The sequence below is a fragment of the Sebastes fasciatus genome, chromosome 1 (genome assembly GCF_043250625.1).
Source record: "Sebastes fasciatus isolate fSebFas1 chromosome 1, fSebFas1.pri, whole genome shotgun sequence".
NCBI classification, from domain to species: domain Eukaryota; kingdom Metazoa; phylum Chordata; class Actinopteri; order Perciformes; family Sebastidae; genus Sebastes; species Sebastes fasciatus.
This window is the reverse complement of record NC_133795.1, coordinates 20486928-20501678: the sequence shown is the minus strand read 5'-3', so window position 1 is coordinate 20501678 and position 14751 is coordinate 20486928. Positions and strand designations below refer to the sequence as shown.

General features: G+C 38.7%; 1 long non-coding RNA gene across 1 annotated transcript in view; it reads left to right on the top strand.

Moving 5' to 3' along the window:
* The first annotated feature begins 3686 nt into the window (after positions 1-3686).
* LOC141768697 (uncharacterized) overlaps positions 3687-14751 on the top strand; it is a 39569-nt gene continuing 28504 nt past the window's right edge. The window contains exon 1 of the long non-coding RNA XR_012594192.1: positions 3687-3890. This is a non-coding gene — a long non-coding RNA (uncharacterized LOC141768697). The remainder of the gene's footprint in view (positions 3891-14751) is intronic.

The following is a 14751-nucleotide window of genomic DNA, read 5'->3' as shown; positions in this document are numbered from 1 at the left end:
GCACAGCCAACAGGAATGCTCGCTCTCTGAAATGATCTGTGATTGGCTAACGTCTCCTGTCACGGGCAACATTTTTTAAAGCCTGAAAACAGAGCCATGAGGAAGTGTAGAAGTCTAGGGCCCAATTGCAAACCACCCCCTGCACCTTCTCCCTACCCACTTGCACTCTGTTTGCGATTTCGCGTAGAGGGTCCGCCATAATAAGTGTCCTCCCAAACCAATTAGCATGGAGTGAAAGTGGGTATATAAAACCCTCCAACAGCAAGCCTGCATCGATGCCGACTTGTGACTACCGGTACAAACATTTATTGTAAACTGCTCAGACTAAGATGGACATTTAATTTTTTCTACTTTATTGTCATACAGACATCAACAACATAAAGTAAATATATTGTATTTAGGATCATATGTAACCTTGTCTAGTCTATAAAATGGTAGACATAGACACCTATTACTTTTTACCCCTATCAGCAGCTATAACCCTATGATTTATTATATCTTATGTGCAATACTGGCTTAACAGTGCAATCGTTTTGTGCAATAATTCAGCTGGTTTACTCCGTCATTAATACTGCATTTATTTATACATTACATTTTAAATAATATTTTTATTTTATTCTATTCTTGCATTATAATTTATGCATGCATTTATATTATTTGCGTAGATCCTATTTATCAGCATCATTATTTACGCTGTTGTTATAAATATTTCTTATTTCTATTTTCTTAAAATTGCTCTATTCTTATATATCTATATTTATATTATAGAACGGGAGCAAAACGTAACTCAATTTCCCCCTGGGGATCAGTAAAGTAATTCTGATATTTATACCCCTCACTTTAAAGAAGGGTGCTTTATTCAGCTGTGAGTGTGACTACAAACAGAGTTCACTTCACCATGGAGTGGGAGGGTGTACAGACCGAATTGGAATTGGACCTAGTTTTCTCTCTAGAGCAATTGAATTACAATATGCTGAAAGGTTATTACGGGATTTTTGCCCAATGATGCCAAAAACATTGTGCCTACTGAAGCTTTAAGGCCCACGTTGCAACCAATAGGTGTTTCAGTGTCAAAAAGTGCTTATCAGCAGCTCAGGTGGTGCAGTTATGTAAGTTATTTTATCGTATAAACACTGAGAGGAAGGGAGGAGGGAAGAGAAGGGTGCAAATGTGTTTAAGCCAAACTGGCTTTTATAGACATTTTGAACAAGAGGTATAAAGGAGTGTCTTTCGCTGCTCCCTTGCCATCTGCTTCATCTCTCTTGCTCATTCTCTCGCTGCCTATCGCCCCGTCTAGAGAGGAAGAGTCAATGTTTTCCCTCTTCCACAAACCACCATATAGACTGACAGAAAGGCTGACACACCATCTACAGTATCTTGACACTCCCTGTCTCTATATTCCTTCATGTCAGCATATCTTCTGTTCCCCCTCACCGCCTTCCTTTCCATAACAGCGTATAATAAAAGTCTGAGACACTGATTCCTACTTATCAGCTACACATGGAAGACATCTTTGTTTGATACAACCTAGAAAGCAGTAGCTTTCAAGGGACATACTTTTATATTGAATTGAAACTACAAATACTACAACTCCTACTCACTATTTTTTTTAAATTGAATAGTATTTGCTGTTTGGTACTCTATTTTGCTATTATTGTACCCCTTACTATCCTGCCTGTTACATGTTTTGTGATCAATTATTTTAATTGTGAAGCAAATTAAAAGTGCTACGCATTATAACATATAATTACTTCATTATTTGGCCTTGAATTTAAACAAACCTGGAAAACAAATGCAACAAAAAGTGTATAATGGTAGCAAGACCTCACATCCATTTTACACCTTTTATTCTCCTGCCTTTTTTAATTAAATCACAGCAGTGGTATGAACCTTCAGAATTTAACTAAAATGATGTATCTCTTTAAATACCAACAGTCATTTTTCACTGCAGATATTCAGACATGTTATAGCACAATAAGCACAGGTGTTATTTGGGGCTGTCAATCGATTAAACTATTTAATCGCGATTAATCACATGGTTGTCCATAGTTAATCACAACTAATCACACATGTTTTATCTGTTTAAGATTTGTCAAGTACTTAATCAACATGGGAGTGGTCTTCCACCACTGTGTAAAGATGACCCATTCTGACTTAAATGTTCAAATACATAAGACACATACAGTATCTAGCATCCCTCAGCTTGCTGTCTGGGAACACATACAGCTTAACAGTGGTCTAGAAAATAATATTAAAATAAAAGTAAAAATGTCAGATTTGCATGTAATGACGGGAGAAAAAAAAAACATTTTCATATTCAAATCGATGGGCCATTTACTTCTTCCAACGATCATCAGCTATATACACACACAACTTAACTTAACTTAACACCATTTCAAACTAGGGCTGTCAGAGTTAACGCAATAATAACATGTGAATGCAATTTTGTTTTATAACGCCACTAACTTCTTTAAAGCAACTTGCAATTTTTAGGTTGTAGCAGGCTCAGTTTTAAAGCTAGAGAAAAGATACCTAAAGACTCCATTGGCACTAACCATGTCATACTAGCTTTCAAAAGGGTCCCTTAACATCTGACCTCAAGATATATGAATGAAAATGGGTTCTATGGGTACCCACAAGTCTCCCCTTTACATAAATGCCCACTATTTGATAATCACATGCAGTTTAGGGCAAGTCATAGTCAAGTCAGCGCACTGACACACTGACAGCTGTTGTTACCTGTTGGGCTTGAGTTGCCATGTTATGATTTGAGCATATTTGTATGCTAAATGTTGTTAATTGAGTTCCAATAATAAATATATACATATAATTGAATAAAGCAGCATATTTGCTCATCCAATGTTGATAAGAGTATTACATACTGACAAATCTCCCTTTAAGGTACATTTTGAACAAAAAAATGTGCAATTCATTTGCGATTTATCACAATTAATCATGGACAATCGTGAGATTAATCGCCATTAAACATTTCAACGGATTGACAACCCTATTTTAAACATTTCAGATTAAACTGGTTCTGGAGAAGGGGCTCAGATGTGTGTTTGGAGGAAAAAAAGTGAATGTGAGAAAAGATGACTAACAGAGAGCAAAGAAAAGGAGAGGAAATGAGATGGGAGAGAGCGGAGGTTATGAGAGAAGTGGGGTGGAGAGCACAGGAAAGCAAAACAAATGAGATAGGGAGAAAGGAAGAGGAGAGCAAGTCCATTGACATTAATCCCTACATGGAAACCACAATGATCTGTAATTTCTAAGATGTATGGTCATCATTTATGGGATCAGATATCTTTCCTTAAACCCTAATAATACAGTATGTCACATTTTGGCTTTCCAATCAGCGGCGGATGAGAGAGGCAGAGAACAAAAAAGGGGGTGGGTGGGTGGGTGAGGAGAGGAGAGGAGAGGAAATGAAAAGACAGGGAGGGAGATGAGGTAGAGGATAGCAGAAACAAGGGAAAGAAAGCAGCATTATAACAGAGAAGACAATAGAGGTGCAGACGATATGATGCACTCAAGGCTTCATCTCACAAAACAGATTTAAAAAATACCTCTCGTTTTCTTTGTTAAGCATTCTTCTTCTCTTTCGAAGAAAAACATATCACCCAAGGTTGTGGAGGACGGAAGGCTTTGTGTGTTTTCGCTCAACACCAAATGTGTGGCGATGTACTAGAATGGTATGTGACGTGTATTCATAACAAATAGTGTTTCTGCAGATTCAATTCAATGTGACGGGGAGGTGGAGATCAAGCAAGACGTTCATGGGGAGGAACGGTCAAATGAGAGGAGAGGAAGAGAGCAAAAAGTTGTTCGTGGTCACAGAGATACGAAGAGGACACAGAGTTATGAATGGCTGTTTTTTTTGTGTCTGCAAGGTCAGTGAAGAGATTGTTCAGGTTGAGAAGCCCTGATTCACACACACACACAGGCCTCTTATAACACAAATACACAGTGGGAAAGATACACATACATCAATGGAGGCTGGTCCATAGAGGCAGAGGAGGTTGCTCCTCCTCTATTTTTTTTGAGAAGCTAGAGGGAGATCAAAATATAAAAAAAGTAATTGGATGAAATAAACCATTCTCAGTATCATTTATAACATATTTTTTCTCTCTTTGGAAAAAATCCATTATTCAAGTCAGTCAAAAACTCTCTGTCCTCCCTTAGGGAGGTACATGTTATATCAACTCAATGCATTTAATTTTTTTCATGCTTCTCTGTGATTGGCCAAGACACGTCAAATGACGCTCCATGGCTTCCTTCCAATCAACAACCAGCTGCATACATGATTGACAGCGGGTTGGTCCAATGATGATGTCCAAATGTCAAACTCAGTCTCTACCACTGTACGTACCAGTATGTACATGATGAACTGGCAGTAAAGGATCAGACAACAGCATATTGGGAAACAAATTGTAACGTGTAAATTGTGAACTACTTTTAAACACGTTTTAAAACAAATCCTGTTCATTGAGGCCGGTCATTGAGCTGTAGCTAGCTACTAGTGTAAGCTAATTACTATCACTATACTAATGTTAGCAATTTATCGGTCAGCCCTACTACTAGTATCCCTGAAGGACCCGGTGCAGCAGTATGTCACAGCGCTGAGCGCCACCAAGGGTTATATACAAATAAATGCTGTATATATGTATGTTGAATATTGGGAAAGGAGTAGGAATTGTAGGAAAAAAAAAATAAATATATATAATTTTTTTGTGAATGTTATGTATGTTCCACATTATATCTTGAACATGATTAAAACCAGGATAGGACATAACAAGGACCAGTGTGAATGTACAGGAAGTAACTGACAGACTACAGTACTGTATATCATGTGGGATAAAGCAGACCAGAAGTCGAATTAAGTTAAATTTAATAAACATTTGGGCAGTCAAAGTGAACACTATATTGTCAGTCTTAAAGCTAGAGTGAACATACTGGTATCGTATGAAACTAGAAAAACCTAAAGAATCCATTGGTACCAACCATGTCATACTAGCTTGTAGCGAAAGAGACTAAATAATGCTCCAACCTTGCGCTACATTTCAGTGAGGAAAAACTGTCATGGCCATTTCAAAATTTTTAAGTTTAACCTCACAATATGTGAATGAAAATGGGTTCTATGTTTACCCAGTCTTCTCTTTACAGACATGCCCACATGCAGTATTAAATACTTGACAAATCTCTATTTAAGGTACATTTTGAACGGATAAAAAATGAGATTAATTTTCGATTAATCGCGACTAACTATGGACAATAATATGATTAATCGCGATCAAATATTTTAATCGACTGACAGCCCTAAAAAAAATAAAAAAGTATTTTAATTATAATAAAATATTATAATGAAAAGATCAACCCCCTCAGGGTGGCAATGGATGTCCAGAAACTGACAAATACTGACATACAAACAGAAGACACCTATACAAACGACGCAGACATAAATAAATGCACAAAAAGACACACACATCCATTCCAACCCTCGAGCAGGGATCATCTTGATATTCTCTGTGAACACACCCGGCTGTTGTGTGGCATGTTTGTAATATCAACAGCTCAGAGAATGTTGAAGGAATGTTCAGGGCTAATCTAAATTAGATTGGGGCGGATTAGGGAGGCTGAGAGGGGACGCAGCATGCTCATCATTCCCTGGCAGTGTCTTCCCTGATACCGGTTCAGTCGTGAAGACATACCGAGGCCGCGAGATAGCAAGAGAAAGTGTTATCATAGAAGTTCAGCTCACTTAGCTTACATGTATATGGGAATCTTAATGGGTGTTAAAAAAATAAAAATAACCCTCAAAAAAATGGAGAGCAAGGTGACAGAAACAACACAGATGATTCAACATGCTTCACAAGACAGCACAAACATGAGACACGCTCACTAAAATCTCCCACAAGTATACTGGTTAAATAAGAAATTAGATACAGAAAAAGCAGTGTATTAGCAGACTTCCTACTAGAGATGTCAGATTTAATAGCTACAGCTGTTATTTCAAACCAAGTGAACAAAGTCAGCGTTGACTTATTTCACCTTAGTTTTCTAACGTAATTTCCATACTTTACTAACGCCAGTTATGTAAAAAAAATATATATTTTAAGTAACAAATATACTTATTTTAACCCAAACCACGATATTTTCCTAAGCCTAACCAAGTACTTTTATTGCGCAAGTCAACCTAGAAACTAAATAAACCTACATTGTAAGTTTATTTTGAAAAAACACTGTATGCATGTAATGAGCGGAAACCGTATGTTCCCTGTGAATAGGGAGGTTTATTTTGAAAGACACTATATGCATGTAAAGAGTGACAACTGACATGCTGTCCCTGACACGTCCGAAAGTGATGCTAGTGGGGTACCTAGAGCGTCATGGTTTGAGGCGTAGGGCAACTGATCAAGTGACAGTATTTGGCGATTTGGGAGTGAGATTGTGTTGGTATGCGAGCTAACACTAATTAGGTTGCTTGCCAGTTGACAGGCTTTTTTTAAACAAGAATTGTGTACACATGGCACATTGCAGACTGAAAACTCATCTGTTCAGACTGCACCTTGCAGAATCTGTTAACAGTTGTATAGGCAAGAGAGACAGGAAAGAGAGCTCTTTTGTACACATTGATTCAACTCTATTCAGCAATCACTTAACATTGGCATAGAGAGTCATGGGAAAAAAAGACACAGAAGGTGATGAGGCTCAATGAAACACCGTTCTCTAACTCTGTTCAGCTAAGGGACCAATGGCAGGGAGAGAGGGGGATCAGAGACATACATTCCATTTATCAGTTAAATACAGATATGAGTGATGGAGACGGAAGGGGAGATTAGAGAGAGAGGGAGAGTCATTGCTAGTTTCAGACCAACGTAGTTGTCATTTTCACGCTGACATTGTTAAAGTATTTTGCGCCTATCTATGTGCCCATGGGCGTGTTGGTCTTACAATGAGGTGTGATCAGGTGCTTTGTTGGCACATTGCAAGCGATTGCGCCATTGACAAACAAAAACTTGGTCTAAAGTCTGGCGCGGTATTTCCCTGCTATTTAATGCATTATTCAGATAGTAAGATGCGTCTACATAGGCAGGTTGACAACACGCGTGCACTCTGCTTGTTACACACACAGGGACGTGCATCAGCATTCCCCCTCCTCAGTAAATACAGTGTTGTATTAGAACAATGTTTTAATTTATGTAAAGGAAAACACTAAATTCAGGCGGCAGGTGACAGTTCAGAATCAAATGGAATATAATGAATATAATATAAAATAAAGTTAGGCTATCAGACATTCTGTATGGATCAACCTGCAGCACGCTCTCAGCGTGACCACAGTGACCAGAGAGATCACAGTGTACACACGCCACTGTGGCGTCTCCTCCCATCATCCCTCTGTGTGTGTGCAAGTGTAGACGTAGGCTACTTCAAAGTTTGCGGGCTCTCTCCTCCTAAACGGCGGCGTTTTGAGGATGGATACGCGCGTTACACACCGCCTCTCCGGCAGTGCCCGGCTGCAAGCCGGTGCACAAAGCAGCTCCGGAGGATTCCGCTCGGCCGTTACGAGTCCCCCGTGGGTTGCATCAGAAAGTAATACAGTCTACACTATTTATCAATACATGTTTATCATATTTAGCCTAGTGCTTATTATCATATGATGAATTCCCCCGTGCCGCCTGCACCGATTAAATAGGTTATCGGTGCATTTGCTAAATGCAGTCAAATAGATTTGTTGATGGGACAGAGGATTGGGAGACGGCGGAGGCAGAGGGTCCAACAGCCAATCACCACATACACTCACTTTAATTTTGCGAGCAAGCAGATCCGTTTCATTTGCAATGCGCCGGTGCAGATGCACTTGGCTTTTAAAGGGAATGGGAGATGACATTCTGATTAGTTTGATTCCTATTACGCTCCAAACACACCTATGATTAATAATTAAGAGACTAAATACAACCCCTTTAACCCTTGTGACTTACTTTGCGCACAGATTATGCGCCACTTAACTAGCTAAAGTGATAAAGGGAAAAGAGTTGGACAAGCCCTAAATGCACTTGACCATGCACTTTAGAACATGTACTATAGATCGTTGAAATAGGGCTTAAAGTCACTGAAGTCCAGGAAAACACAAACTTCAAGATAGGTTGGTAATTTAGAGAAGAATGTAGTCTGATAGATGTGGAGATGACTAAAATAATAACATGAGTGTTATAGTTATTTATAGTTATCCTAACTGGCCTCATAAGATGAACCCAGTGGGCTGTAGAGTAGCATTAGTTCACAAGCTGCACGTCTATCCTGGTTTAAGTTGTCCACCCCCTCTGCAATTCCAAAGTAATGCTAGCTGTGTTTTGCAAAGACCTCTGAGAATCTCCTGTAGGCTTCTGTTCAGTACCTTCTTTGCAGCACATGCAACCCTGCATCAAGGCAAGACAAAGTTAAATTATATTTAGAGGTGCTGGTTGGGACCTCTTTTTTTGGTTTCCTTTAGACAGTCAGGCTAGCCGTTGTGCTAAGTTATACCAACTGGCTGTTAGCTGTAGCTTCACATTTACCGTACAGAACACTTGCCAACCTTAAGACCTCAAAAAGAGGGAGGATTTTTACACCAAAGCGGGGGGGGTGTGGGTCATCCCCGAGAAAAATTTGAGTTTCAGAGACTTTTTCCTGCATTCTGGAAATTTTTAAAGAATGAAAATAACAAAATAATAGGTACACTACTACAGCATTTTTGTTCAATAGACATACTTTCAATTTTACTTTTAATTCTCAGGAAAGAAAGCTGAATAATTTGCCCCTCTGACATAAAATTGAGTGATTCTCTGGTGTAAACTAGGCTAATATTCATCAGTTTTCATTCACTCATTAATTGTTTTGCCCCTGCTTGCTAGAGTATCTCTTTCTCTTAGTTCTCCATTTCTCTGTCCTTCTCTCACTCACTGGAGGCCCTTTCAAACACGATTCAACAACGGCACCACTGCGCTCTGAAACACGTTATTTCCAATGGCTTGTGCCACGCCACAGTGGCTTTGCTGTGATGCAGTGATGTACGGCAAGCGCAGCTCAAACTGTGTCGCGAGCAGCTCTCCTCCGCCACGTACACGCTGAACAGTGCCAGAAAAAGGTTGAGATAACGAAAAGTCAAAAAACGTGTGAAAAATTGCCATAAATCAGGAGAAATGTGGGAGAATTTTGACCCCGGGAGGAACCCGCTAGAGGGCATCTAAAAACAGGAGTTTCTGTTACAGGATTAGACCAATGTATGTTCAGTTCTTTATGTATTTTAGAAGGAAAAGGGTGATTTTGCCCATGCTACAAAAAAATAAAGTACATACAAGAACATCATCCATGTAAGCTCAGCAAAAGCACTGATGTTAAATGTCACTCAATCCTGTGATGAGTACAGCTCCCACTGATGGTGAATTTCTCCCCAGTGAGTGCTTCTACCGGAAAAGTGGTTTTACTGCTGACAAGACACGAGTGCACAACAGCATGATGACATTTTAAAAAATCTTATAAAAGTACTGTAAATGCAGTTAATGTATGGTAGCTTTGAGTTTGTGGGGGGTAAACATTTTTTTCTCCAAAGACAAGAAAGACATTTTCTCCACACAAAGCCTTTAGGTTTCACATTTAGCGAGAGGGGAACTGTTCAAAGCTTTTAAGCAATTAAATGGCTGTCAGAATCCTATTGTCTTGACCTCCTGATTGGCGTTGATCATCTTATTTGAAGATGTGTCAGCACCATTAAAAAAAGGGGGGCGTTGCATTCAGTTTGAAAGTAAAAGTCAAAATTATGCATCTTGGCACAAATGCACTTCTTGGTTTTTGTCACTTAGTCTCTGGGATTTTCTCATTGTCACTACAGGGCACTAATCCAACCTAGGTTTCAGTGGGACATTCATTGCAATAAATCTCTCTCAGACTGATGATTAATTTCTAATTCTAACCCAAGCTGTTCATTGAACATCCCTTTGAAAAAGTGAACAGGCAAATTCCAAAAATATTTCTCAACTTTATTACTGTTGAGAGGAAGATCCTGCAGTTTCCCCCAAATTACACTTTGGTGTTCCCTCTGATCACGGGGCGAGGGATGGAGCTCAAAAAGCTTTAATGGGATTTACCCTTCCCCCCATGACTGGAGGCCACATTGGGGTCTGATCTCCTTAAAAATGTAAAAAGGGTCATCTGAGATGAGCTGACTTCTTAAAGTAAAATAAGAGGACCTCAAGGATACAAGTTCACACTGCTTGACTATTGACAGTATTTGTGAGCAGTAATGTTGTTGTAATCAATATTAAAAATCAGAACTACCTGATGCAATAAAGAAGTGGGGATTGTTATTGTCGATATAATTGTTTCCAGTATAACTTATTTACTGACTTGCTGTCTTAAAAAAAGCTTCATGGCCTTTATCTATTTATTTATTTTCTTTTACACACTTTAATGACTATTACCATTCTGGCAGTATATTTTTGGCAACATTGGGCAAAAATCCCATAATAACCTTTCAACATATTGCAATTCAATTGTTCTGAGAGATAACTAGACTTCTGCACCTCATCATGGCTCTGTTTTCAGGCTTTAAAAAATCTAGCCCGTGACGGGAGACTTTGACCAGTCACAGGTCATTTCAGAGAGGGAATCGCTAAATTGATGTGTTTCTCATGCGTATGATGTCCACACTGACAGCGTTTCTGCTGCTGGGCTGCTGCTGCCAGCTCTTTCTTTCTACATAGAGTTTGACTTTCATAATGGCCTTTTCATATCATTATACATGTCATTTATATTTATTTTAGACAGAAAAGGTTAAGAAGCGTGTGCTCATTTGTAAATCATAGTAATAATTGACAATTAACACCTGACACTTTATTCATTCATGGAGTCGTGCAAGTCACTGCATTTTCTACAACACTGTCCTGCAAATGTTTCAGAATAAAAGCCTTGTGTTGACAAATGGAAGAATTCTGTTCACAGAAAAAACGCTTGAGGGCTTTTATTTTGAAATGGAAGCAGCGCTTCTTTGGGTCCTGAGCAATACACCTGCACCCAAGTCGCTGTTACTCATGGTCAGAAACATCAGTGAAATACACTTAGCGGAGGTAATATGCTGGCGGTAACATTATTAGTGTCAAGTTTTATGTTTAAGTTGTGGACCCAAAATGCAGAGGGGGCGAAGAAGCAACAATCAAAGTTCAATCATTTAATGAAGGCAACCACTAAGAACAAAAATGCAGCCGATCCAGGCAGGTTAAATATCTAATCCACATAGTATGGAACAAACGTACTTTGCAGAAACAAGAAAACAGGAAAACTGGCAGACCTACTCTCTAGGATGAAAAAATCAAACACACAGGAGAAACTCACAAAGGAGGAGGGACTGTGAAATGACAAAGACACAGGAGAACACACAGCCTTAAATACACAAGGAGGGCAGGATGATTACACACAGGTGGAACTAATAAGGGCGGGACACACAATCACAAAAAGGCGGGAAAACAAACAAAGGCAGGAAGTAAAACTAGACATGAAACAGGAGAATTGAATTTCAAAATAAAACAGGAAACACTAGACTGAATGAATATAAATGAAAACCCCAAATCCAAGAAACCAAAATCACAAATAAAAGAACTAATAAACCACCAAAAGGATAAACACAAGTTCTTAACAAAAAGGAAAAAGTCATATGTCCTCTGGCACAGCGCCAACTGAGTAGTGATAATTAGTATTATAAGTTAGTTTCAAGTATCAATGGCTATCTGCTTGTGTTGAGTCCAGGTAGGGGAAGAAGTGTTTGGTCGTGAAGTGAACTGCAGTCAATGAGCCGTGGTCTGCCTACTGCGGATGACATGCTGGACTCAGTCTGCAGAGCCCTGAAGCCCTACCCTGATGCTGCACAGAGCACTGCTCGCTTGTTTATTCAAAGTTTATTGAGTGCGTCATATGTCCAAATTGCACCGAATTCAACACAGCACTCTCTTGGGTCCCCAGCAATACACCCACCAAGTGTGAAGTATATCGGATACACGGTCCTTGAGATATTTGATGGACACATAGACAGACAGACTGAGATTCTTTGCTTTATAGTTAGATGATTCTTTTCAACAACATTTTTCACTAACCTTTAGTAAGTTTGAAAGATGACCAGATTGCCATGACATCAGTTTGGAAGGAACGTTCAGCCCAAATGTTGTTTGTATTGTACCCTGAAGCATTAGACTGCATATGGGAGTGCTCTGAATGCAATGCATAGACCTCTATATTTTTCTCTGTAACACTGCTGTAGTCTGGTCCTGCACACAATTTGATTGTTGCAGATTAAGCAGCTGTCCATACACTTCCTCCTGTCACTGTGCCAGACATGGAATCAGCATGAGGATATCGCAGCACATGAAGTCAGCAAGCTTCTCTACAGAATGAGAATTCAATCTAAATGATTAAATTTTACTAAACTAATTGCAAAGTCTATGATATATTATATCAACCACTTCTCAGCACACATCCTAATAAAGTGTGCAAGATGGCTCGACACCACAGGAGATAAGACTTGGCACAGTCTGGCTCAAGCTTGCTTCAGAGGCAAACATGGAATTGTTATTACCGTGGCCTTCCAGAGACATTTCACACTTTCTGGCAACATTGTTTGACACAAATGAGGGTTAAACGGTCAGTTAAAGATGAAATATGAAAGAAGCGAGGGGGCAATTCTGGATGAATTTGAGGATGAATGTGACCCTATTTATCCTGTGGCCTGATCCCATAATACAGAGACAAAATATACTATTCTATAAATAGCATACCATTATTTCTAAATTTATCATATTATGAAAAGTTTTAAAACAGGACAAATTGCCTTTTTGAAACAATAGATACAATGTATTTTTGTAAATCACATAATGTTAAGCACAGAGTGACTTAAAATGCCTCTGATACAGTTTTTTTTAGCTGTTGCTTAAACCCCATTTCTGAAACTAGGGCCCTCTTTGTCGAAACTCTACACAAAAACCAAAAACATAAACACAAAATACAAACTACATTACATTTCTTACAAAAGCAAACACTTCATTCAAAACTATACAAACTCTTCTAATCTTGCATTACAACCTTACACACAAACACCAAATATTAGCTCTTTCCACATAAGTATGAAATGCTATTATCTAGAGTCGGCATTTTCATTTGTAGTATGCTGTAAATATAGACCATGACCTAATTGGTTGCAGGTGTCTTCCCATATCTAATATGGGTGCAGGTGATTGATCATTGAATGTGGTATTTGTCTTTAGCAAACAAGACACAGGCTTTAGTTTTGAATAGTCTTTCTACCGTTTATGGTTATTTGCAAAAATAGTGTTTTAGAATTTCAAGCTAAAGCAGACAATGTGCTTATGGTTTAGCATAGCCGGTCAATAGATAGTCTAAAATGACACATAAAGCACAAATATTGAAACTGACTCTCAGAGAGAAAAACCTCAGTTCAAGTCTCCAAAACTCTAAACACATTTTCTGCATAACACCCAATTTGCAATTCAATATTGCACTTTTTGAAACACACTGCACATGGTTCTCTACACAAGACAGAAGAATGTGACATACATTCACTTGTTTGCCATTTCAAAACACTGCCATTCAAAAGAACCATGGACCAATTGGCAAATACACGCACCACCTGGCAAAACACCTAATTGACCACAGCTGAGAACCTGTTTACAACAATATATGATATGATATCCATAATTGTTTGTAAAATTAGTTGAATATGTTGATTAACGAACTGTAGCCATATAGCAGGAATGATGTATATTGTGTCTGCAGCGTGGCAGGCTGGTGACCTATACTCAAGTCAGAATTACATTTAAACTATTTTGGAGTATAACAGGCATTATCAAAGTTTGAGCATTCTTAATGCTAGCTAATCTCATTTTTGATGTGGTGTTCGAAGTGAAGAAGACAGTTTGTCCTTATATGCCATCTTTTGCTGGAACGGAAAAAAACTGTATTAGTGTCTGCATGTGCACAAATTTGTAAGCATGCCACATGAAAAAAAGAGAACCTTTGTCCTGGTTTGACATATTAAAATTCTAAAGAAATTATCTCAACATCAAGATCAAAGAAAAAACTATCTAATCACTGCATATTTCAGTCCCTTTATTAAAAAGATGTCTTTGAAACACAAACTGACAGCGAATGGCAGCAGTCCTTCGATATACCACTGTTCTCCTCCTGTTCCTCTCATATAAATATGATATACTGTACATCTTAAACATTCTCGTTGCCATAAGAGCAATTGAGCCCAGGAGTCAAAGAGTCAATCAGCAGTGTTTACTCATGCCTTGATCGAGCTGAGTTTTTGCTCGAAGCTAAAGATTGAAAATGTGCATCTATGAATCAAAGCGGCTTTAAGAACAGATGCTTTTTTTCTCTGCGAGTATTTGAGTCATGCCAGCTCTCCTCTTTAGACATTCCTTAAACTTGTTGTTTGAGCCCTGCAGTTATTAGCCTGGTCCCAGACAACTGATCTTGGAATGCAAGGGGCAAAAACCCGAAATTAAAGGAAGGCATGAGGACCTATGGAAACTAGGGCTGTCAAAGTTAACGTGATAATAACGCATTAACGCAAATTTGTTTTAACGCCATTAATTTCTCTAACACATTAACGCAACTTGTGATTTTTAGGTTGTAGCGGACTCAGTTTTAAAGCTAAAGTGAATATACTGGCATCGTATGAAACTAGAAAAATGGAAGGAATCC